This window comes from Calonectris borealis, chromosome 4, assembly GCF_964195595.1.
Source record: "Calonectris borealis chromosome 4, bCalBor7.hap1.2, whole genome shotgun sequence".
NCBI lineage: Eukaryota > Metazoa > Chordata > Aves > Procellariiformes > Procellariidae > Calonectris > Calonectris borealis.
Genome location: NC_134315.1, coordinates 57,247,756 through 57,270,300, shown reverse-complemented (window position 1 = coordinate 57,270,300; position 22,545 = coordinate 57,247,756).

Genomic DNA, 22,545 nt, shown 5'->3' with positions numbered 1-22,545 from the left:
ATACATAAAGAAAAAAGGCATGGCGCTCCCATTAGAGTCTTTGTATATAATGATAACATTGGGAAAGAAAATGTTTTTCTCCCTAAATGACATGGAAAAGTCAATTACTTCGGCCTACTCATTAGCCTAGAGGAAATCCATCCTATCAAAAACATTGGGAGCTGGACAAGGTCCATAACTGAGACAGATGATTGTTGTTCTTAATACAATGATTCATGTGTAATGATAATAGTGAGCATTTGCGCAGTGTTTCTACTTACATTTTCCAAAAAGCTTTATAAACATTAGCTATTTAATTCACAAAACAACCATTCAAAGGGGGTCATTATTAGGTAAATGCCTAAAGAACACAACCCAGAGATATTTTCTTTAACCTTGTCTCATGCTTTGACTTCTACATACTTCTGACATAAATCTCTGCTGGAAAATCATTTGGATAATTACTGTAAATTATTGTTTGCGAGTTTATTTTTCTACTTCAACTGCAGAAGTGAACCATTTAAAAGATAGTCTGTCTTAACCTATTTGAAAAGTTCTCCCTATAAACTAGGGTCTTTGCATTCAAACAGCATCAAAGGACAAGCAATGGGTGACCTTGTGAAAGGTGGCTATTCTTCATTCTGAATGCTGTTGCTGTCCTAGCCAGCCTGAACAGTTCTGAGCACAGCCAATTAGACACCATGCTAGACCTTATTAACAGCAAAATGAGCTGTTTCTGCTCTGTGTTCCTCTCTGCTCTCAGCCAGCTAAATATCTTCATATCATTGTATTTGGGGAAAAAGATATTGCCATTTTTTTCAAAAAGGAATAACCAGCTTGACTAACAATTAATAAAAGCTTAGTTTGACTAATATTAATAAGAGCTTGTTTTGGGGCAGGAGTCCTTCTTTGAAGTTAATTTTGCTACTTTTACAGAGGCTTACTTGAACGCACAGCTCACAGTAGCTACACAGTGAGCTCTGTCCTTTGTGCTTCTATATACCCACTAGCTGCTTCTTCCACGAGCCAAGAGCCTTTACATTTTCTCAGCTTTCCTTCTCTCTAATTAGCACCAATCTTTCAGGTTTCTGCAAGGAGCTAAAGATGCCTCCTTCAGCAAGGAGGCATCGCACATAAGTCATTACAAGAGCAATGATGAACCCTCTCAGACGGCACAATTTATTCATGGACTTCCATATCAGAGGGAGTCCAACAGCTCCAAAAGAAAGGACTGGGGTCTATTTCCCCAAGGCATAAAAACAGACTAACAAAACCAAAACATTTAATCACCAAAAACGCAGCATTGTCTTCCAAGAAGTACAATTCTGTACCTCAATTTAGATGTTTTTGAGATTATCTGAATGACTGTTGTCAAGTAACTGCTAATAATTTTGCTTTACTCCAGGCTCAGATGCAAACACCGACTCCTAAGCAGTTCCTTACACAGTTTTGTTAGCTTCCACCGGACTAGCTGGGCTGATAAAGGGCTCACAGTTCTACATCAGCTGCTCTAAATCAAAATTTAGACCCAAATGCCTTAAATGAATGCTATTACTGAACTGCAAATACTTTCATTCTCCTGAACGATAGTGTATGTGCTTAACTAAAAAATTACCACTAACTGTTGTTAATGTTTGCAAGTACGTAATTTCCCTTCTTCAGTGTTTTCCATTGACTCCCACGACACCTCTTGCAAAATGTCAGCATTCTTCTTCAGTGACGGTACATATTTTGTTACAGTGTTTGATGTCTTATTGTTATACCTTTTAATTTATTGTTTTGTAGAAAAACTGTATTGACCTTTAAGAATTAGGTATGACAGACATAAATGTAAAGAGCCTCCTGCCTTTCTGAAGCAATTGCTAGTTTTCACCCATGTCTGTTAGGCTGTCTTCAGTTTTCTTTTATGCCAGTGTAATTCTCAGATGTTTTATCCCAAGAGAATGACATTCAGTTATGCAATCAAGGTGTTTCTGGCACAGACTTTGTTTTTCAGATACGAGGCAGATTAGAAGATCAAATTAATCAACAAGCTTGATTATGCTTAATGAGGGATTAAGTATATGTTCTGTCTCTTTTTTGATGCTAAATTTGCCAGATAAAAGATACATTTATCCGTTTCTAATCCATAGTCCTACCAGTTTGGAGATTTATTACTTAAAGCTGTTGTTTGCTTTTCATCTACCATACTGCATATTCCTTATAGAGAGAATCTATGAATTTTACACATGATGATTATCTCCCTCTGGAAACTTTAAACCTACCAACATTATTCAATAGTTCTCCTCTACATTTTGTGGTTTCTATAATTCTGAAAGGCACCGCTAAAAACTCTAGCTAAAGCCTAAAAAGAATTTAATTTAAAAATTCATAATACCATCCCAACCAGAAAAATCATACAGGATTTAGAAAAAAATCAACTCATTTTTATATGATGTAAAAAACAGGTAGCGTGTAATAGGGAATAGTATTTTTCTACAGATTTTGACAATCTGTTGCTGTTCCAATTTATTTAAAAATAAATTAATTTTTTTTAAAAGCCCTGTAGGAATGCTTATATTTTCTCTTAATACTCCAGGAAAATATAAACAGGTAAAGTCATATTACTGCCTCAGATATAAACAATCAACTCCTTGTACAACAAAAACCTGCCCCTTCATATCTCATTAGCTGACACAAAGGTAGTTCTAAAAGAAATTCATTGACAGAAGCCCCAGCTTCCTTCCACGAGTGCAATTCCCGTGTCTCATTTATTCTAATCTATGCCTTCCCCCAGGCGGTGGCTGCTTCGAAGATTTCTACAGCCAGCCTGTCCTATCCTCTCCCTCTGGCCACCCATCCCTTCCAATTCTCTAACACAAGAACAATCATCTCAAGGATCCAAAAATTAGGATTCTGATCTTAAAAGGCAAAGCAATCCACTGAAAATCCTCAGATTGGGGGAGGAAGGCTAAAAATCTTCAGGGCCTTCTCATTTGCCTTCTGGTTTCCCAGGGCATGTAATTTTTCAAATTCCCTTCTGCAACTAAGGGTTAGAGATTTTTTTAATTAAAGAAACTTAAAATCCTCTAATAACAACACTGCATGTATATAAAGATCTTTTACTACCAAATGAGTCAGTATTGACTCTCATGGAATAAAGAGCTTTTACTACATACACCTGTGGCTATGGACCCACCATGTTAGACTTTAACTGGCTGTCTTCATTCAGAGAAAATATGGCAGTATCAATGTAGATATTCTCAGAAAGCATTGGCTCAGTAGCAGCCAAAATTCAAATAGGATGTTATGAACTGTTAGAAAGGGTATAAAGAACAAAACACAATTGCACCACAGTATGAATCTATAATGCAACTACAACCGTTCAGAGAAAGAGATACAGGTAACTGGAAGATTTGCAGAGAAAGGCAACAATGTTTAACAGAAATGAGAGATATGTTACAGTTTACACATGAGAGGGTTTAAAATTCCTCTGCTTGCGAAATAAACACATCTAATACATCATAACTGATTTGGAGAAAATGAATAGAGAATGGTTATTTCTTGAGTTTTAGAAATAAAGATATCAGAGAAAGTCCAAAGAAATTATCAGGCCACAAATTTAAGAGACAAGACGAAATACTTTTTGGCACAGGATATTATTTACTTGTGGATCTCACAACCAGATGACATATATACCAAAAGTATAAATAAAATCACCTTTGCTAGGTCTCAGCATGGCTATTAAACATGGTACCTTAAATCTGATCTCCGCAGTAAGTTCCCAGGACACCACATAAAAAACAGTTGAATGGCACACCAGGGGAAAGACCGTATTACACTTTTCCGGTTCTTTATGTTTCTGTCATAGAAAGCTGCAGCTGATCATAGTCACGTAGAGGGTTCAGCTTTATCCATCTTCGTATTGGAAAAGACCTGGTGCCCAGGTCTTCAGCCAGAAGCTCTTCTTTACAGAGTCATCACATGTACTTGCCTGGAACTACTGGGGCCTCTTTTATTGGATGAAAAACATAGCAGGGGCATCACTCTTTATGTGAAACTGCCAGTGGCTGTTGAAAAACATTTTCATTGCAGCGGGAGTTCAGGACAGTAATTTACTTCACTGAGCTTCTTTTCTCTTAAAAGTTGAAGATTTTTATCTCTAAATATAGTTTCACAGATTCTGTGCTAACCACGAAATACTCTGTATAGACCTTAGACTTAGAGCTTTTGGATCTGTGTGCTTTTCAAGACTTAACATCATAGGATTGAAGGAGGGATTTCCACTGGACCAATTGCTCAGTGAAGTCAATGGTAAAGATAGACAAGCTTTAAAAAAATATGTGTACGTAGTGGCACCTTTCCGTGGGATTTGGAGCAAGTGCTAGTAATGATTTATAATGCTAAAATACATTCTAGATCTCTCTAACAGTATATGATTCCACCATAGACAAAAGATGCAGAGTACATACAGCAGAAAAAGATTATTTCAGTTTTCTGTGGTGGGAGATGATTCCTGGGTTAGCTGATTAATTGCATTAGCAAAGAGTCTTGCAAAAAACAAAGCCTGTGGGACGGCAGAACATTCTGACAGGAAAGAGCTCAGCACAAAGGTGACAACATGCATTGATTAGCATATCAATATGAATTTGTCAGTCATATAAACCTGGAATGCCAGGTTGCACTTCATTTTAGAAAAGAACAGTTTGCTCTTCTCAGATAAGAAGTGTCAGCAGTGAAAAACATAGTTGATTGCTGCAGATTGATGGCAGTTGGGGTAAGGGAGATGCAACTGGGTAAAGAAAATCTTTAAGTGAAACATACTATTTTCTGCCTATAGTATCAAACTGCTATTTTCTGACCTCAAGGCTTTGGGCTGCCTTAAGCCCAAGAGATGGCAGGAGCTGGATAGCATGCAAAAAAGACAGCCTCCAGTGTACAGCCATGAAAAATTTCAATATGTATTTTAGTTCTGAATCAAGGCAAAAAAAAAAACAACATAGAGCTTGAGATTAATTTTTTCCCAAGTGGAAATTCTCAAAAGTTTAGATTAAAAAAAAAAAAAACCACAACAAAATGCTTTGCCCTATTTCACAAAAGAAATCATTTCAACAGTCCGCAAGTCAAATGCTTTCATTTGAGTTTTGGAGACATGAGTAGCATCTAGACTCTGTGGCAATGGAGGCTGGATAAAATCCTGCTAATGAAAGACAGGGGTTTAAACAAAGCTGCTCTGTGTTGACAGATAAAACTGTGATATTTTTAGGTCTCACAATGAACGCCTGACAAAATGTATCATTATACAAGTATTAATATAATCACAGACACAGTGTGTTTTTCAGCCCTTCCTTCTCCCCCCTCCCCCCCCCAAACAACTTGCTTCAACTTCCAGTTATCTTCAGTGCTCTCTTTCCAATCTCGTGTTTCCCTGCTACCTATTGATTTGGTTTTTTCCCTTTTGCCCTCCCTTTGCGGTTCTTCTCTTCAGTTTTCTGTCTTTTTATTCTGAATGGAAGTTGGTTTTAATGGCTGTTGTTGTCCACTGCCCCAGTTCCAGACTGCAATTACCCTTTCCTTTGCCTTCCTGGGCATCCCCCACACTACCTCAGTAAGAAACAAGAACATGAGGCAAAAACACTGCTCAGCAGCAGGGAACACTAGTTCGTCTTTCTGGGATGAAATGATGTTTCATTAGGGCAATGCTAGAATTCACCCGAAGTACACATGCCAGTCCAGGATTTCCCTATCTTTATGATCCATAAAAGAAAATGTGTGCTGAAGGGCCCTTTCTCCGCCAGAGTAATCTGGAAATAAATCCATTAAATAACACTCTGAACACATTAAGTCAGGCACAAGAAATTAGTTTCTTCAGCCTACAAATGCTACCTCTACACATATTCCTACCACTACAAATCCTACTTGACAAAATTAAATTATCTGAACAATTTAGTGAGACAACAAACATTTTATCAACATGCACCGTCTGTATTGGTTTTAAAAGAGCAAAAGATTTATAAAACAGCTTCAATCCCAACTGCTTGCTACACGTATGAGAACAAATTATTTTCAGACAATAGCCTGAAGGGAATACGGGAGATTTAATCAAAAGATTTTTTTTTTCCCCTGCCTGCCTCAGGAAAGCTAAGGAAGACTCACATTTTAATTTTAAAAATCCCAGATCTCTGAACTCTTTTTATAGTCCTTTTTGTAGCTACTCTCTTATAAAAGTCATTGCATTGGGGAAGGGTAGTTGCCTCTGTTTTTTTTTTTTTTACAGTAAGGCTTAGTTTGTAAGTTCATAATACTGTAGAACTAATTATCATTTGTCACTTGTTGGAGTAATGATTCAACTACAAGGTACAAAAATTGACTTTAGGACATTCATGTTTGTATCTGTTTATATCTTTGAACCGGGGGGTGTGGGGGTGTGTGTGTGTGAAAAAATTCAGGCTGTGAGCCATTTCCTTTGTTGTTTACATAGACAGGAAAGGGTTTTCACCTTCATTTAAAAAAAGTCCAGCAAAGCTAGAAGGCATTTTAAGCACGAGATGCTAGGGTGCCAACCCTAAATGAATGGTATCCTTTAAAGAGACCAATGTTGTTGACAGATTAATATGGTTAGAGAAATTGCCAGATGACCAACTATCATTATTGTGGATGCAGTAACCCATTGTGGATGTAGATACAGTGTCCATCCACCTGCCTTGACTCTGTAATCAGGAAAGGAGTAGCAGTGCTATCTACTAACTTCTTTATCATTTCCACATAAAAGTTGTTTTCTTGTTCCAAAAACAGCAACAAGGATCAGAAGTGGTTTATTAGCTGCAAATTATGGAACTGTCACAGCCCCTTCATCATTACACTTGCCACAGAGTTTCAGTTTTGCTTCTAATTACCCTCTTTCCTAGGAAAAAACAGCTATCCAACAAATAGATAGGTCATAAGGCCAACCTAGGTTGGCCTACAAAAGTTGAAGTCAATTAGTCAAGGGAATCTGCAATTGGGGGAAAACATCTCTAAGCCTGTGACAGGGAAAAAATGATCTTTCATCATTTTACTGATTACTAAACTTGTTAAACTCACAATTAACTGTAACTTCCTGAAGATGACTAGGATTTTAGGACACATATCAACATCAGTCTCGGAGCAGAGATAGCCCTCATATGAAAAAAATCTCTTCTCTGAAATCTCCTTTTCTTGGCAACAGAATATTAAGCCATATTAAAATATGGTTTTTGTGGTTTTTCAGTTTTTCAAAAATACAGCTTTTCCTTACTACGTATTTATACTGTACATAGTGGGAATATTTTAAAGATTTATTTGAAAACCTACCTGCTGGATAAGAGTTTCTTTTCAAAAGACAAATGACATATACTTGTTCTTTATAAAGCAAAAAAAAAACCTTTCATAGCAATATTTGAAACATTAAAAAAAAAAGATAGTGGCATTACTGTTCACAGCTGGGGGTTGTGGGGGACTGGCATCACTCATGCTAGCAAGACACAAGAATCATAGAATCATTAAGGTTGAAAAAGACCTCCAAGATCATCGAGTCCAACCGTCAATCCAACGCCACCATGCCCACTACACCATGTCCCTAAGTGCCTCATCTACACGTCTTTTAAATACTTCCAGGGATGGTGACTCAACCACTTCCCTGGGCAGCCTGGTCCAATGCTTGACCACTCTTTCAGTAAAGAAATTTTTCCTAATGTCCAATCTAAACTTCCCTTGGCGCAACTTGAGGCCATTTCCTCTCGTCCTACCGCTAGTTACTTGGGAGAAGAGACCGACACCCACCTCGCTACAACCTCCTGTCAGGTAGTTGTAGAACGCGATGAGGTCTCCCCTCAGCCTCCGCTACTCCAAGCTAAACAGTCCCAGTTCCCTCAGCCACTCCTCACAAGACTTGTGCTCCAGGCCCTTCACCAGCTTCGTTGCCCTCCTCTGGACATGCTCCAGCACCTCCATGTCCTTCTTGTAGTGAGGGGCCCAAAACTGAACACAGTATTCGAGGTGTGGCCTCACCAGTGCCGAGTACAGGGGCACGATCACCTCCCTACTCCTGCTGGCCACACTATTTCCGATACAGGCCAGGATGCTGTTGGCCTTCTTGGCCACCTGGGCACACTGCTGGCTCATGTTCAGCCGGCTGTCAACCAGCACCCCCAGGTCCTTTTCCTCTGGGCAGCTTTCCAGCCACTCTTCCCCAAGCCTGTAGCGTTGCATGGGGTTGTTGTGACCCAAGGGCAGGACCCAGCACTTGGCCTTGTTGAACCTCATACAATTGGCCTCAGCCCATTGATCCAGCCTGTCCAGGTCCCTCTGCAGAGCCTTCCTGCCCTCGAGCAGATCAACATTCCTGCCCAACTTGGTTTCATCTGCAAACTTACTTCCAGATCATTGATAAAGATATTAAACAAGACTGGCCCCAAAACTGAGCCCTGGGGAACACCGCTCGTGACCGGCCGCCAACTGCATTTAACTCTGTTCACCACAACTCTCTGGGCTTGGCCAGTTTTTTACCCAGTGAAGAGTGCACCTGTCTACACCGTGAGCTGCCAGCTTCTCCAGGAGAATGCTGTGGGAGGCAGCGTCAAAGGCTTTACTGAAGTCCAGGTAGACCACATGCACAGCCTTTCCCTCATCCACTAGGCGGGTCACCTGGTCATAGAAGGAGATCAGGTTGGTCAAGCAGGACCTGCCTTTCATGAACCCGTGCTGGCTGGGCCTGATCCCCTGGTTGTTCCGGACATGCCTTGTGAGCGCCCTCAAGATGAACCGCTCCATGATCTTCCCCAGCACCAAGGTCAGGCTGACAGACCTGTAGTTCCCTGGATCCTCCTTCCGGCCCTTCTTGTAGATGGGCGTCACATTGGCAAGCCTCCGGTTGTCCAGGACCTCCCCCGTTAACCAGGACTGCTGATAAATGATGAGGAGTGGCTTGGCAAGCTCCTCCACCAGCTCCCTTAGTACCTTCAGGTGGATCCCATCCAGCCCCAGAGACTTGTGAGCATCCAGGTGGTGTAGCAGGTCGTTAACTGCTTCCTCTTGGATTATGGGGAGTTTATTGTGCTCTCCGTCCTGTCTTCCAGCTCAGGGGGCTGAGTAGCCCGAGGATAACTGGTCTGACTATTAAAGGCTGAGGCAAAGAAGGCATTAAGTACCTCAGCCTTTTCCTCATCCTTGGTGGCAATGTTGCCCCCCGCATCCAATAAAGGATGGAGGTTCTCCTTGGCTCTCTTTTTGTTGTTAATATATTTGTAAAAACATTTTTTGTTATCTTTTATGACAGTGGCCATAGAAATACAACAATGAAAATTTTCAGGGTCTTGACCACCTTTCTTGATATTTAAATTCTACCCAGTTGCCTGGATCACTTGCTACCCAGCTCTTGAAGCTACTTGCTACCCTAAGCGATCCTGAACAGAAATACGAGAAATAAAGTGAACACTTTAGAGAAGCTTGCACCTTTATATCATAGCATTAAATGGATGGTATCATCTCTGAAATATTATTTTCGTCTTGAAAAACGGAAGATATTATGGACTTATTTTCAAACCTACCCAAAAGAATTACTCCCATTGGGTTTTGATTGCCTCACTCCCATGGTCAGTATTTTAAACTGCTGCTTTCTGTTATAAGAGTTGTTTCTCTCTTGAAGATCTGTATGTCCTTTCTTCATCTAAGGACATGGAGATGGAACATCTGAGGGAAAAAAATCCTCATCTGCAATTGAGTTAAGAGACTTCCAAAAGGACTGTGAAAGCATGTGTCTATCAGTGTAAGTCCTATCTTGGAAAATGTATGCAAACAAAAACTCACATGGGAAGACATTAAAAAAATATAATTCTAGGATCCTGTGGATAGAGGTCTGTACTGGTTTTGGCTGGGGTAGAGTTAAATTTCTCCATAGTGGTTTGGATTAGTGATTTAAACAGTCTTAATAATACAGGGATGTTTTAGTTATTGCTGAGCAGTGCTTACACAGAGTCAAGGCCTTTTCTGCTTCTCAGACAGCCCTGCCAGTGAGCAGGCTGGGGGTGTACAAGAAATTAGGAGGGGACACAGCCGGGACAGCTGACCCCAACCCCAATATCCCAAAGGGACATTTCATATCAAATGATGTCACGCTTAGCAATAAAAGCTGGTAGAAGAAGAAGGAAGGGGGGGACATGCAGAGTTATGGCATTTGTCTTCCCAAGTAATGGTTACGCGTGATGGAGTCCTTCTTTCCTGGAGATGGCTGAACACCTGCCTGCCGATGGGAAGTAGTGAATGAATTCCTTATTTTGCTTTGCTTACACATGCAGCTTTTGCTTTACCTATTAAAATGTCTTTATTGCAACCCATGAGTTTTCTCACTTTTTTCCTTCCAATTCTCTCCCCCATCCCACGGGGGGGGAGTGAGCGAGCAGCTGTATGGTGCTTAGCTGCCTATGGGGGTTAAACCACAGCAAGCTCCTAACAGGATGCTTATAAGGAACAGGTAGCCTAGAGGAAAGAATAAATGCCAAGTATCCTCATGAAAAATTGCAGTTCATCTTTTCCAGGAATTCATGTCAAAAAAAATGAAAAGGTAAGCATGAAAATCTCTCTCAGCTGATGGACAACAAATAAGAGACAAATGAGAGAACTGAGATGTTGCTAATCGAGTAGTATGCAAGAAGAGGTAAGGCAGAAGCAGCTCTACAGACTGGAATGAGATATCCTGCAGGAGCTGTGTTAGTACCCAATCACTACAGTCTTTCCACAGATGTACCCTTACACTTAAACACATTAGACAACTTTCCTACCGATAGTATATTCAATTAATGTTCTATGTGTATGTGTATAACATTTATTACACATATACATGAACACACAAGATTTATGGCAGAATGCTTTTCTGTAATGCCCTAAAGCCAGGCACTACAGAATTGAGAAACTAGGAGCAAGGTAAAGTTGACTATGTATTTTTAATCCTTGTGGGGAATTGTAACTGAAACAGAAGAGCAAACAAATATTTCAAGGCAACTTACCACCCTATCCTGTCCCAAGAGCAACAGAAAAGTTGATGTTCTGAGGGGATCCAGCTTAGTAGCTGAGAGTCCTTCCCGAATTCTTGCTAATGGTCTAAAGCAAGGGAAACCTTTAAAGTAAGAATCTCTAGGTCCTGGCCTGGTACATTAATAAATTGATAGCAGCTTCTTAGTTGAGTTAATCCATCAGCTATAAGCATAATTATTCAAGTTCCTTAAAGATTTAAGAAGAGAAACCTGCTTTGACAGGAGAGTAGATCAGAGTCCACCTATGAAATGTGTGAGCCCACTCATTGAAAAATACATATAAACAATTAAACAATTATGCATTTCAAAAGCGTAGCTCAATTAATAAGCAATAGAAACTCTGTTACTATAAGTGATCAGTTACTATAAGAGATCAGTCAAAATATTAGTTTGAGACAGTTTTTAATAGAAATAGACATTCTATTGTGAGCAACTTTCATGTTTTTGTGGGAAATGTACACTGAAAGTTTCAACTTTTTGCTAAGAAAAATTTCCATTTTCAAGGTTTTTTTCAGAAAATGAGGAGCCAAAAAAATAAAGAAAATTTGTATAAAGGCAAGTTTTCCACAGGAAAGAAAATCTTCCTATTACTACAGAAAATAACAGAAGTTGTCTAATCAAATCATGCTCACACTCATGAAAATAATACAAGAAAGCATTTGCCATGCAGAGTTTCCACTTTGCATTGTAATTTATGACTACAAGCCCAGTCACTGCACATCAGTCAGTAAGCTGGACAGGGTAAATGGAGAAATCAACCAATGATTAAGCAATATGATAATTACACCTCTCATAAATGAAAGATGATCGTCCCTTTAGAAAGAGTGTACAAGGAAAGTAATTTTGCCATCAACTCTTGTCAGTACTAGCTATAGTATTGTACTGTATAGTACAGCATAGTTTAGTATAGTATACTACAGCAGAGCATAACACAGCTAAAAAGCATGCAAGATCTGTCTTCACATAAAATAAACTGAGATTGAGTCTAAATCAGAAAAGAAAAAATGCCACATGTTTACTTGAGAATTAATTAAAAAGAAAAAAAAAAGGACACAATGATAAAAATCTAAGTACCTTCCACAAAGTTCCAAAATAATTAGTCACCAAATGTGAATGCTAATGTTTGGAGCTTGTCTAAATAAATAAGATGCATTCTTTACAAATTATATTTATTTACTACCTTTTGCTTTCGTGCCTCTTCCTCTCTCTTTGCTGCTGCTTGTTCAAAACTCATTTGGTGATACATGTTGTATCCACAAAAGATAAATTAGTCTAAATCATTTCACCTCAGAAAATTAATTGCCTTCCTCTCTGTTGTCTTCACAATGCCTCTGGAACATACGGAATTACTGAGAAAGGTCAGCTCATTTACAACAAGATTCTTTTTCTGCCAAATCAGCCTGTCTGACACTAGAAATAGGAGAAAAGTTTTGTGATTTAGTACATAAAAAAGCAATCTGATTTTTTGCAAGGAGCGGCATACACAGAAAAGCTTGGAACAAAATTACTGGCGTTTGGTTTCCAACCTTAACAGCAATACTTTGTTGATGTAACTGGTAATCTCAGAGCACTTTACAAAGCAGATTAGGAGGATGGGAATTTTGAAGGTGAGAGAGGAACTGATTTCTCCAAGCTGTGTTGTGCCACAGCCAAACTAGAACGCAGGTTTCCACAAACCCAGTTCAATGCTTTTAATGCTCAGTAACCGATCATCTTTTGCCTGCCACTACTCTAGGAAAAAGCATAAGATTAACTAAGAATATACTTTTCCTTACTTATTTTTTCAGGTAAATATAGCTCATTCCACATGTTCAAAACCAAAACCTGCTGGTTTTAAGCAGTGTCAAGAATACTGAACAGGGCTGATGTAGCAGAAAAACATGTAGCAGCCAGGTGGTTTAATAGGTCAGCTCAATTAAAAGAAAAGGCAATAGGAACACTATCCCATGCTAAGACAAAACTAGTACAACTTGGGTCTCTTTTCTACAATTTACAGAATATATCACCTGAAGAATCTGAGGCACTGCAGATCAGCCACAGACTAAGCAGTACCAGCATACTTAAAATACCGTGTGCTAAAAGAAGCAAAAAGTGAGAAATACCCTTACTCTTCACTTTCCTCTTCTCCACAGCACAACTAAGGCTTATACAAAGCTGAAAAATCAAATGTTTTCACCAAAAGCCCAAAACAAAAAACTCAGGAAACAGTTTTGAAAATAATTTCTAATTAGAAGTTACTTTTAGTCAATCTTCTACTCATTAGTTGCTATGTTAGAAGCACAGAAGTTAGTAAGAAAACACTTTCTTGAACTGTGCTAATTCTCCAGTAATACTTCATAAATGAGAGAATAATGCAGCCCAGAAAATACTTTTCTCTAGTGTGTAGGAAGAGAAATCACGGAGAATTAAGAGTTTGATGGATCAGACCCCCATAAGGGAGCTAGCACATCCTGTTATATAAGATGATCAAAGCGAGGTAGCACATCCTATTACATAAGATATCAAAGCAAGGAAAATATATTCAGCACTACAAATTATTCCTAGAGTTACGATGAACACAGAAGTCCTGGCCTGATTCATATCTAAATTATACCTGCTCTTCCTGGATTATCAGCACTATAACTCATTTTAGGTGGGGAACTTTTAAGTATTTTAAATGATGGCTAAGATAATAAGAGAAACTGAAACCTTACTTTTGGATGCAAAGTTAAAAGCTGATTTTGCTCTTTAGTTAGAAAGGCAGAAATTTAGAGCAACTCCCGAGAAATCAGAATAATTCTGGATCAACATCAGTGTAAGTGAGATCGAAAACTGTCATGAATACCTAACTTAGCATCAGCACGTCCTGTCATTCTTCCTTACAGTGACTTCCGTGAAGAGTTTAGACTGTACCCTTTTTTAAGTAAATATATTTTCTGTAATAATCCACTGTGCTATAGTACTTTTTAGTTTTATTATTACTACTATTTGTAATGTTCAATTCTTCCTGATTCCTTAATCTGCTCCGATTAATCTGTTTGTTTCACAGAGGTTATGGAAATTAAATGTGATGATTTACTTTTTCTAAAAGCCTCAAAATGCAATTATTCTGCTTTTCCTTAAGCTCTAAGCAATATAGAAAAATGAGTGTAGCAGTAAGCTTCTTTGGCCTTGTGAATAAAGCTAGAACGTTTAAAAAAAAAAACAGTTTACTGAGCAGGCAGAAACAGAGTGGCAATTTACAGAACCATTTGCAGCAAACTTGTGGGAAAAAATATTTGTTGTCTGGAAGGCTTGGAGGAGGGAAATTACAGTTAGCATATTTCTAGAAAATCTTCCATTAGAAAAACGAACAAAATTACCCTCTTCATTGCTCATTCTCTTTTTTTGCTTTTACTATCACAGCTTTTGGGGGGTCATCATGACCTAAAAATATTCAAGTCAATTTGTAATCAGTCATATTTTCTCACATTTTTTGGACTGTAATGCAGCTTGCTGAACATCAACCAAGTATGTGATCTTCAGCAGCCAATAAACAATCGGCCAGTCAACTTCAGAGTGTCACTCCTTGGGCTGGCTGTAGGAATGAGTCCTCTCATGCTGAAAACTTCTAATTCTGAATGATGAAAGGCAAATGCCAAGTACTCTTGTTCTTACATAAATAATCTTCTGTCAACACGAATATAGGAAATGAAATTAATAAGAACTCTTTTGTAAATATATATCATAGCAGAAATAAGATGGTCCAATAGTTGCAGAAAAGATGCAAGAGATTAACTGACTTCTTGAAGCCACAAATTGAATTTCACTGATATGGCCATAGTTGTTTTTCCTTTCATTCCAATTCCAAAGGAATAAGAAAGATCACACAGCAGAGAAACAGAAACTGAGCATTAGGGAGAAGAGACAGGAAAAGAAAAAAATTACATTTGGCAACAGTGATTAATTTTCATTGAAAAATAATAGTTCTTAACACATGATCATTTCAATAATGGGTTCCATAAAACTCTACATAGGCAGATCATATTTTGGAATTTTGGAAAAACAAATTAAATTATTATTTCTGCTGAAAACCAACTAACTAGCAGACCTTTTGGCTTAAGAAACTCTATAATTTAGAAATAGAATGTTTGTGATAAAATGTCATAAGAATACAATGATCCTCATGCATTAATTTTGACAGTTGTTTCTTTTCCACTGACAGACACAAAGCAAATGCACAAAGCATGACAAGACATTGTCAGCATGTAGGTCATGACAGTGGTTTAGGATGTGGAAAAGCCAAGTTCAGATCCCCTCTCCACCTGCACCTGAAGCATCTCAGATGAAAAACTGGATTCTGAAGCAGGCAGGGCACGAATCTTAGATTCCAAAATGCAGAACAGGAGAAAGCAAATGTTCTCCCACATTTGAGAGAGTAGCTGAGAATGTTTTCTTTTTATCCTTTACTTCCAATGCAAAAAGATACATTTCAAGACACAAAATTTGCTATGTTGCCAAAAGGCTCCCTCCTATATTTGCTACACAATTTGTAGTTACAGCTTTTCTACTAAGTTATGATATACTTCCCACAAAATTCACTTGACTCTGATCCTGCTGTGGCACTTAGAATTTAAAATAATATTTGTCATAAAGTAATAACGTGTAAATGTATACCTTTTTTTTTTTTTTACTTTTTTTCCTTGTACGACAAAGATGAGAGCAACAAACTATTTCAATGCTGCCTTGGTCTTATATAAGCATTCCAATTAAACAGTCTTCTAAAATGGATGAGATATTATACTATTTTTTTAGAAATACTCTGTAAGTAGTATTCTAAATCTGTGAATTGCCTGCAATGCTTTATGAAGAACAATCCATAAAAATCCTTTTTTAATGAAGGAAGCAAGTAACATTGAATACTGTCTTGATACGACGGTGATAGTAAGATAATAAGGAAACTGCTCATCAGATCAAGTCTGAAATTTTCATTCATTCTTTAAAATGAACACCAGTAATACCTATTAAAGGCAAACTGATTCAGTCAGACATTCTAATATCAGCATTATATAACTAAGAAGCTGTATCTAAGTCTTATGAAATTTCTATTTATCTCTTGCTTTTTTCCAAAAAATTATTTCATATTGTAATTGATTTATGCTTTACCAAAATTCAAGAATGAAAAGGCAACTTTAGAGACACTTACGTACATACAGCCCTGTTACAACTGTACTCAGAATGCCACAGCAGACAATTGAAATAAAAATAACACTTGATGCCAAATACTCTATGATTCAGCAGATTCATGTGATTTCATTCTTTGTATGTAGAAATAATCCTTACACTTTCTGATGCCATAGTGAATTTGTAGATTTTTCTGTTGGTGTGAATACCTCTATGGACCTATGATAATAGCTTGGGAGCATCTCCTGTTATTAAAGAGCAAAGTCAAGAAGCCTCCTTGTTTTACTTTTCAGGTAGTGAAACACAGATGCGTCACCGATGCTCTATGAATAACATGGGTAAAGCTACCTGAAAATCTTATTTCCTGATTTCACTCGGCACTGAGTTACTATGATTCCATTCACACCTCCTTATCTTGCTCAAGACCTTAAAATATGCATTTTATTATGCATGAATATGTATGTACATTTTATTATATATAACATATATGCAGTAACTCTAGGAGACAGAAAATTCACCAATAAAATCCCCCTTAATTTGGATGTTTGGAAGGAAACAAATCGCTGGAAAGAGCCCTGTAGGAGACAGAGGAAATTGTGTTGCCAGTAGGTGTCTTTTCTATTGACTTTAGTGGACTTACAAACAGACCCGCAGGAATTTCAGGTGGCAACAGCAGCTACCCATTAGTTTCACGGCTGTAGGTTCAGAACCTGCAAGATCTAATAAAATGCATTCTTTTAATCTCTGATTTATGTGACCTTGTAATTCTGTTGTTAAAAATAACTTTAAAAAAAGAAGAATTATTAAAGCAATTTAAAAGAAAAGAAGAATATGGGGAACCATGTATGAGTGCACGCATATATGTAAGTTGCTAGTTCATCTCACCTATGACATTAGACAGGCACTTGAGCAGCTGGAGAAAGACGAAAAGGCAGAGGTGCCTGGAATTACATTTGCAAATGATTTGTCCCCCACTAGAGAAAATAAAGAATGTACAGTGGTTAGAAGAAAAACATTTTAATTCAGTGAAGATTTCACACTAATTTGTGTCAGGGACTGCAACAAAGAGTGTAAAGAGGAAAAGAATAGTAGCAGCAAAGACGACTAATCACAATCGCCCAAGAAAATGTTTATTATATCACGTCCCATTTCACTCTGCCTTCCCCTCCTCTCTAGATATACTGCTGTCAGGTAAAAGAACCACTTGAATCAATCCATTTAATTTTTTTCCAAAAAATTGCTGGTATCTGACTTTTTATAATGTATTTTCCTCTCAAAGCCCTAGCTGACCAGGAAAGCAAATGAATAAGAATTATTTTTCACAGAACAACTGTGCCCTACAAATTACATTTTGACACAGGCACCTCACTGTACCAGTTATTCAGCCCCTTCAGTCATGTCCTGTGTGCAGCAGCTAAAAAACAGAGAGATAAACTCTGCTGGTGACGATGGAAACCCAGTGTATTTAGCCTTACAGGAGGATCAGAAGATCAAACTCTCAATGGCTGAAGAAATCCTACTGGTTCTTTCTTCATCAAAGAAGAATAAAATAATTTGTGAATATTATCTGTAATTCAGAATAGTCTTCATTTCTATTTAGTGTTAGTTAACTTCCCATAACTCATCCCTAGACCTGTGGAGTTCTACTTTATTCAAAAAGTAGTTTCAGTGAAGTTGTACCTCAGCATCCTATTCCAGAAGAAAACTTGTCTCTGATCAGTTCTTTGGCTCTGACTGTCCCCACCCTTCTGCCCCCCGCTAGCTATGATGAAGAGCCACATACAGTATTCTGGTTTTGGCCTACCCCTTTGCTGCAACGTTCTTACTCACATGCTTGTGAAGTTGCCTGGTATCCTACTGAGTCATTTTCAGTCGGTACCAGGAAGAAGACTTTTGCTTTCATAAGAGTAATCAGAAACCAAGTTCAAACTGAGTTTTCCAGCTGTGTTTTAAGCTACACAAATAAAAGCAAACTGTTCAAAATCCAGGTAGGCTGACATTGTCATGACAGCAGCACAATGCTAACAAGCAGCCATAATAAATAGGACAGTGTTGAGCATCCATAAATTGCAAAAATTCTCCTGCCATAGCGAAAGCTTTGCATGAGTGACTGATGAACAGGAGATATCAAAGCTGAAGAAAAAATTTGGACCACCAAAGCTGCTGCTGAAGGATCATCTCTTCCAGGTGGGGGCTGGAGGAAGGAGGCAGGGAATGAGATCATTAGGCTAAGCCTAATCAAGCAAGCAATCCAAAAACAAAAGCAAACTTAGCAATGCCCTCAGTGCTATATACAAAAGAACCACAGAGGACAGGTCCTGTGAAACAGAACTGACGTAATTAACAATGATACAGTTAGCACTCATGCTAAATAGATATGCTGTGCAGGCGGCTATTTTGCTACAAATTCCTACTTGTGCACTACTGCTGATATTCTCTGGCTCTCTTTCCCATAGCACACAGCTGAATTTAGTGGAAGAGTGACTTCAGATGAAAACTTCAAGTACACCAGAAGACCTGTAGAAGATTAAATCATAGTCTCATAAATAGCAAAGAATGATTTCTAAATATACCTTGTAGTGAAGACGCTAAGTCAAGATCTTACCTTCCACTCTGGGCTCAGTAGGAAAGGTTTTGCTGGAACTGTGAAAAAATAGCTTCAAGCTATATAACTGCCCTGGTTTTGGCTGGGATAGGGTTAAATTTCTTCCTAGTGCTGTGTTTTGGATTTAGTATGAGGAGAATGTTGATAACACACTGATGTTTTCAGTTGTTGCTAAGTGCCCTCCTAGTCCAAGGACAGCTCCCGTGCCTACTGACTGAGCTAGGTACACAAGGTGGGAGGGAACATAATCAGGACAGCCAGTCCAGCTGGCCAATGGGGTATTCCATACCATGTGACGTCATGCTCAGTATATGAAGGGTAGGCGTGATCCAGGAAGTACCGATCGCTACTTGGTTATCGGTCAGCGCGGGTGGTGAGCAATTGCATTGTGCATCACTCATTTTGTATATTTTATCATTATCATTATTATTTTCCCTTTTTCTGTTCTATTAAACTGTCTTCATCTCAACCCATGAGTTTTTCTCACTCTTACCCTTCCGATTTTCTCCCCGTCCTGCTGAGGGGGGGGGGGGAGTGAGTGAGCGGCTGCGTGGTATTTGGCTGCCTGCCAGCTTAAACCATGACAATAACACAAAGGAAGAACTACAAACAATCACAACTACTTTCCTGATCACACTTTGGATATTTCTTTCACATTTCTAAGTATTTCTGTGAAGCTGGGAATGGGGAACTGCTAATAGCCACAAGTTTAACCACAGCTGACTGTACAAGCACAAAGTAGCTATCAGTGGAAGGGTCAAAGAGAACAGCAAATAGCAGGTGACCAGAAAGCAGTCACTGTAAAATTGAGTACAGTCTTACCTAGAGGAAAATGAAACATTCCCACTGTGAATATGCATAAGCTGGAATGGGCAAAGGTTAATGTAAGGAATCATGTACCTGTAACAGTTTTAGAAGAAAATGCGAGAATGGTTACCCTCTACAACTACCTTATTTTTCTACAAGAGACTGAGAAAAAACACAGATCTTTGTCTTTTGTACTGGTCCTTTGCCTAAGTTTGACTACAGTCAGGCAGGTTTTGCTACACAGAAGTTATTAATACAAATGTTTTCACCAAAGTTGCTGTGGAACTTATTTGAGAAAATGAACGTTGATGACCTTCAGCTGACCAAATTTCAATCAGTACATGTATAATCAACACAAATTTTGATGGAGAAGCACAGCTGACTTCACTGTCCAAAAGAATTTCCTCTCTAGGCAAGAGCCAATTATTGGCTGCCTAATGTCTTCCCTTAATTCATTAAATAAAATGCTAGCAAGACAGGTGCTAAAGGGCACCTATTTCTTTGCTGTAGTCTTTTGGATGTAGGAGGACCCGGCTTTGCTCCAATTGATTGTACCAGACTGCTCCTCTAGGGTTTCAATAAAAATGAAAGCTAGAGCACAGAGAAATTCATTCCAGCAAATTTTTACAGTCATCTCCAAAAGGAATTGTAAATGTTCCCCATGGGAGGCTGATCCAGTTGCCCAACATTTGCCCTGTGCTGTTCAGTGTTCAGTTTCTCAAAACAAAACATCTCCAGATACTCAGCCACCTCTTGTGCCAGATTTGGATACCTGCTGCAACACAACAGATAACATCCAGCTTACTGAGCAAGTGACTAATGAAAAATCTAGGTTGTCCATTATGGAACTATGCTAATGGTACACCACAGTTTCTCTTCTCCTCACGCGTGGAGAAGAGGGGATGGGGAAAAGCACAGTGTATAAAAAGTTCTCTACAGGATTGGAATATTTCCTCAGGGTACCCCTGAAGAGGAAGACAGGAATCAATGATACTGTCATTTCTACACTGCAAAGCTGACACTTTTGGTCACGTACTGTGTTGGTGGTCTGGCTGACATTTCACAAACATAGAAATACAAAAAGCTTCCTGATTTTTGTTTAAAGTAAGTCTCAAGGACTCAATTTACTGATAGCTTTGCTTGCATAATGAGGTGTTGACTTGTACTAACTTCTCACACTGTGACGAGGAATGTATTGAGGAGAACAATTTCTCTTGGGGGCACTGTAGAGGATTAGGGAAATACGTATGGGAATGGTCTCTCCAGAACACATGGCATGCAATGGCAAGCAATTTTCCAAGACAGAGAGCTAGAACAAGCTTCATTCCTGTGAGAAAAGAGGAACAAGAAATTAGACTCCTCCTCTCAAAGTCAAAATACGGCCCCTAGTTTGCAGCATTGGTGCAGAACTACTGCATATTGCACATTTTTTAGGGGAATTCACCACTGAGACAGAATTTGCACACAAGCCCAGAATGTGACTCCACGAACTATGCAGAGCAAATAGTTCAAACACAGATGTTTCTGTACAGGGGAAGTTATTGCAGGTGCTATACTGTATGCTGTTCTTATAGGTTTGCACTCTGCTGCACACCTAGCAGTACTGTGTGCAAGAAGTAAGGTCCCTGCGTCTCTGCTGAAACTGAGGAAAAGGAGTAATAGAGCTGAGGTTGGGAGAGCTGGGTGGAAGCAACAGAAGCAGGTGGGACACAAGGACTTGGGCAGCTGGTGTGGGAATGTGGAAAACACATCATCTGAGTAAAAGGATACAGTCCGGGGTTCCTAGTTAAAGCATAAAGGTGGAAAGGTATAGGGCACAGGGCTGGGTTTGTGCTTTCTGGCTCACAGCCATATGAAAATTTTGAGTGAAGCTTCTAGAATCAAGAGTTGAGTGTCCAAGTCTCTGTTATAACTAGTCAGTCCGGTATTCCTCACTCATTGGAAACCACCGTTTGAATTCTTTCAACACTGAGACTCACAGATATTTTCTTTACCATAGTTAATTCAATTTCTTACTTGGATTTTGCCTATGACTTAGGTCATTTATTACAAGTCAGATTTCTTTGCCCAAGTATAAGATTCTCTCAGTCTATCCCACTGGCCTATTTTGGACAATATGATACAACAAGGAGCCCCGGCTACTAACCCTCTGGCCAGCACCCCACTGATTTTACCAGGAGAGTGCACCTGAATTACTCAACTGCTTATTCTTCACTGCCTTCCCAAAGTCCCCTCTATACATGCCCAAAAGGCAGAGAAATATATCCTACAGTTCACTGTAGTTTAAGTTAACTTAAAGAGTGGTTCAACCCACTCAGCACTACTCAGTCTCTGCTGACTCTGTGCTTCTTACTATGGGATCTCTTGAGAACACGGCACAAAGCCTATTGGGGAAATGGTGTGTGAACTACTGTTCCCTTCTTCAGACTCACCTCCAGGGAGAGGATGAAAGACGATGCGGATGGAAGATGTGGGACTTGAAATGGAACTGTTGGATTAACTCCAGTGGTTTTCCTGTGATGAGGACCTGCAGCGTATGGGCAGGTTCTAGACATGCTGTAGCAAAGGGTGGTTTTCAGCAGTTTCTAAGCCTGTGGTGGGCCTACTGCTTGGGATCGTGTCAGCTGGTAAGACCTGAAAAGCATATAGAAATGGCCACAATTGCAGTCATTCAAATTAAAACTGCAATGAAGACCTGACAATGAAAGTGCAGACACTACTTCCACTGGGTAAATACAGCAGGGAGGAAGTGGCACACAGGAATATTTTATTTTTGTATGAAGCTTTTGTTTAAAAAAATGTAGAATGTGTCAATCCTGATACGGGTATTGAATAGTTCCTGTATCACTGCTGTGATACAGTTGAAATCTCTGCTGATGACAAGTAGAAGCTCTAAATCGTTGAAGCATGGAGCAGATCAGCACTAAAACACTTTATCCCTAAAGGCTGCAGCCTATTGAATAACAAAGGTTTGTTAGTTGGAAT